Source organism: Hylobates moloch, unplaced genomic scaffold (genome assembly GCF_009828535.3).
Source record: "Hylobates moloch isolate HMO894 unplaced genomic scaffold, HMol_V3 SCAFFOLD_9, whole genome shotgun sequence".
Classification (NCBI taxonomy): domain Eukaryota; kingdom Metazoa; phylum Chordata; class Mammalia; order Primates; family Hylobatidae; genus Hylobates; species Hylobates moloch.
Genome location: NW_026652284.1, coordinates 74,481,416 through 74,485,693, shown reverse-complemented (window position 1 = coordinate 74,485,693; position 4,278 = coordinate 74,481,416). Strand labels below are relative to the sequence as shown.

The following is a 4,278-nucleotide window of genomic DNA, read 5'->3' as shown; positions in this document are numbered from 1 at the left end:
TGGAGAAATGTCTATTCAAGTTCTTTGCCCATTTTTTTAATTGGATCTTTTGTTGTTGAGCTTTAGGAGTTCTTTATATATTCTGGATATTAATCCTTGTCAGATACATAGTTTGCAAGTATTTCCTCTCATTCTGTAGGTTGCCTTTTTACTCTTTGTCTTTTCATGCACAAAGTTTAAAATTTTTCTTGAAGTCCAATTTGTCTATTTTTTTCTTTTGTTGCCTGTGCCTTTGGTGTTATATCCAAGAAATCATTGTGAAATCCAGTGTCATGAAGCTTTTGCCCTTCTAAAAGTTTTATAATCTTAGGTCTTACACTTAGGTATTTGATACATTTTGAGTTACTTTTTGTAAGTAATGTAAGGTAAGGGTCCAACTTCCTTCATTTGTATGTGGATATCCAGTTATCTCAGCACTATTTGTTGAAGAGATTATTCTTTACCCATTGAATGGTCTTGGCACCCAATTAAAAATCAATTTACTATATATGTGAAAGTTTATTTTTGGACTCTTAATTCTAGTCCACTGATCTATACATCTATCCTGTGTCATCACCACATGTTATAATTACTGTAGCTTTGTAGTAAATGTTGAAATCAGGAAGTGTGAGTCTCCCAGATTTGTTCTTTTTTTGATATTGTTTTGACCATTTAGGACCCTTGAGCTTTTATTTGAATTTTAGGATGGAGTTTTCTTTCTTTCTTTTTTTTCATGCTGTATTATCTTTAATTAAGTACAAAGACCTTTCTAACATGTAACTTAGAGACCATTTTACCCACTGATTTGGCTGCCAGTCTCCTTGTCTCTGTCTTCAGCAGTGGCCTTGCCAATGCCAAAAATGTTGGAAAGCCTGGTGATAAAGCTGTTGCCATTGGCATCTTTCACATGAACCACATCAAAAGATCCAAGGTGTCTTTTCTCTGTTGGTGATCACACCAGTTTGTCTCAGATTAGCACCTCCAGTAACCATACATACGCTATCAGTGTCAAACTTGAGGAAATCAGTAATCTTGCCAGTCTGCAAGTCAGTCTAAATGGGGTCATTCCCCTTGATGAGGGAATCAGGGTAGCAGACAGTGAAAGCATCACGAGTCACCAGATGAGGGATTCCTTTTGTGCTCACAAAGATTTTTCTCACTTTGCACAACTTGTACTTTGTCTTCTGGGGTGTAATAGGATGAACAGCGAAGTGATCCTTAGTGTCATAGATTAGACGGAAATGCTCTCTGGTCTTGTCAATGCTGATGACATTCATGAAACCAGCAGGGTAAGTTATATCAGTTCAGACCTTGCCATTAATCTTAATGAACCGCTGCATGCAGATCTTCTTTTCTTCATCTCCTATCAGGGTATACTTAAGTCAGTTCCTTAGGAAAATGATGAGGAGAGTCTCAGCTTGTAGGGACCAGTGGATGTACAAGGAGCAAACATACTGGTTAATTCATCCAGCATCCAGTGCTTTGGGGCTGCTGCCCACTTCAGATGCTTCTTGGGACCACCCACACAGTGTAAAGTCAGGCCGTGCCAAAAAGACAATGATGAAGAAAACCTTTCTCTGGCAGGCAGGCCCAGTGTTCACCTGTCCTGGACTTGCAGTCCATGTTCCTGGCCCACCTGTAGCTGTGATCTGGGAGGAAAAGCCATTTCTCTTGGGGTTGGAGGATGTTTGGCCAGGTCAGAGATAAAGTGCTTCCTGCCAGCGGCACCAGATCTGCCCCCACCCAGCCCCTACCCTAGCCCAGCATTTGCTTTTCTCCCTGGAGCTTGGCCTGGCCAACCACAGAGGCTGCAATCCCTTTGCCTCTCCCTGGCAGTCCCCTGCTGCAGTCCCAAGACCTGAGACGGCCCCAGCCTAGGGAGGATAGAGGAAAATATGTCCCTGGATGGGTTTTTCTATTTCTGCCAAAAAAGTCATTGGATAATAGGGATTGCACTGGATCTGTAGATCACTTTGGATAGTATTGTGACATCTTATTAAGTCTTCCAATCCATGACTATGAGGTGTGTTTCTATTATGTTTCCTTTAATTTATTTTAGCAATGTTTTGTATTTTTTCTTGCTTAAGTTTTTTACCTCCTTGGTTGATTCGTAAGTATTTTACTCTTTTTGATGCAGTTTTAAGTAGAATTGTTTTTGTAATTTCCTTTTCCAAAAGGAACTAACTAGTTCATTGTTAGTATATAGAAATGCAACTGATTTTTGTCTGTTGATTTTGTTTCCTGCTACTTTGTTGAATTCACTTGTTAGTTCTAACAGTGTTTTTGTGGAATCTTTAGGATTTTCTACAGATAAAATCATATCATCTGGGAACAGAGATCATTTTACTTCTTTTTTCCAATTTTGATCTCTGTCTCTCTTTACCTAATTGTCTGGCTAGAACTCCAGTACTATGTTACTATGTTGAATAAATGTGGTGAAAGGAAGCATCCTTTCTTTGTTTTCTTTTTTTTTTTTTTGAGATGGAGTCTCGCTCTGTCGCCCATGCTGGAGTGCAATGGTGCGATCTTGGCTCACTGCAACCTCACCTCCCGGGTTCAAGCAATTCTCCTGCCTCAGCCTCTTGAGTAGCTGGAATTACAGGCATCCGCCAACACGCCCAGCTAATATTTGTATTTTTAGTAGAGACGAGGTTTCAACATGTTGGCCAGGCTAGTCTCGTTCTCCTGACCTTGTGATCTGCCTGCCTCAGCCTCCCAAAATGCTGGGATTACAGGCATGAGCCACTGTGCTTAGCTTCTTTGTTTTCTTAGAGGAAAAGATTTTAGTCTTTCATCATTGAATATGATATTCACTGCAGGTTTTTCATATATGGTTTTTATTATGTTGACATAGTTTCCATCTATTCCTAGTTTTCTTCAGTGTGTGTGTGTGTTTTTTAATCGTGAAAGGGTGTTGAATTTTGTCAAATGCTTTTTCTGCATCAACTGAGATAATCATGTGTTGTTTTTCCTTCATTCTGTTAATGTGTTGTATTACATTGACCAATATTTGTATGTTGAACCATTCTTGTATTCCAAGAATAAATTCCACTTAGTCATGTCGTATAATACTTTTAAGATGCTGCTGAATTTGGTTTGCTAATATTTTGTTGAATATTTTTATATCAGTGTTCATAAGGAATATTGGTCTGTAGTTTTCTTATAGTGTCTTTGTCTGGTTTTTGGCATCAGAGTAATGCTGACCTCAAAGACTGAATTAGGAAGTGTTCCTTTGTTTTTAATTTTGAGATTAAAATTAAAGATCTTTCTCAAATCTTTCTGTAAAAATTAAAGAAAATTTTTTAAAATTAAAGATTTGAGAGGGATTGGTTTTAGTTCTTTAAATGTTTGATAGAATACACCCCTGAAGCCATCAGGTCCAGGGCTGTACTTTGTTGGGAGATTTTTGATTACTGATTGTCTCCTTACTAGTTATGGGTCTATTCAGATTTTCTATTTATTCATGATTTAGTCTTGGTGTGTTTTGTGTTTCTAGGAGTTTGTCCATTTCATATAGGTTATTCAATTTATTGGTGTACAATTGTTCATGGTATTCTCTTTCAGTCTTTTAAAATTTCTATAGAATCAGTAGTAATGTCCTTACTTACATTTCTGATTTTTATAATTTGAGTCTTCTCCCTTTTTTTTTCTTAGTCCATTTGGCTAAAGATTGTCATTTTTGTTCATCTTTTTGAAGAACCAACTTTTGGTTTCATTGATTTTTCTCTTTTGTTTTTCTCTTCTCTATTTATCTCTGCTTTGATCTTTATTATTTTCTTCCTTCTGCTAGCTTTGGGTTTAGTTTGTTCTTTTTTATTTTTTGAGACAGACTCTTGCTCTATCGCCCAGGCTAGAGTGCAGTGGCATGATCTCGGCTCACTGCAACCTCTGCCTCCCAGGTTCAAGTGATTCTCCTGCCTCGGCCTCCTGAGTAGCTGGGATTACAGGTGCCTGCCACCGCGCCCAGCTAATTTTTGTATTTTTAGTAGAGATGGGGTTTCACCATCTTGGCCAGGCTGGTCTTGAACTCCTGACCTCATGATCCACCTGCCTCGGCCTTCGAAAGTGCTGAGATTACAGGCATGAGCCACTGCACCCGGCCTCTAGTTCTTTAATTTGTAAAGTTAGGTTGTTGATTTGAGATGTTTCTTGTTTTTTAATGTTAAGTGTTTAAAGCTATAAATTTCTCCCTTAGCACTGCTGTCATTGCATCCCATAAATTTTGGTATATTGTTTTTTAATTTTCTTTCTCCTGTAAATATTTTCTAATTTCCCTTGTTATTTCTTCTTTGACCCATT

The 4,278-nt window shown here is 38.1% G+C and overlaps 1 pseudogene; it reads right to left on the bottom strand.

Annotated features, from left to right (window-relative positions):
• Window positions 1–636: 636 nt before the first annotated feature.
• On the bottom strand, window positions 637–2,792 carry LOC116813425 (small ribosomal subunit protein eS4-like; annotated as a pseudogene).
• Between the last annotated feature and the right edge of the window lie 1,486 nt (window positions 2,793–4,278).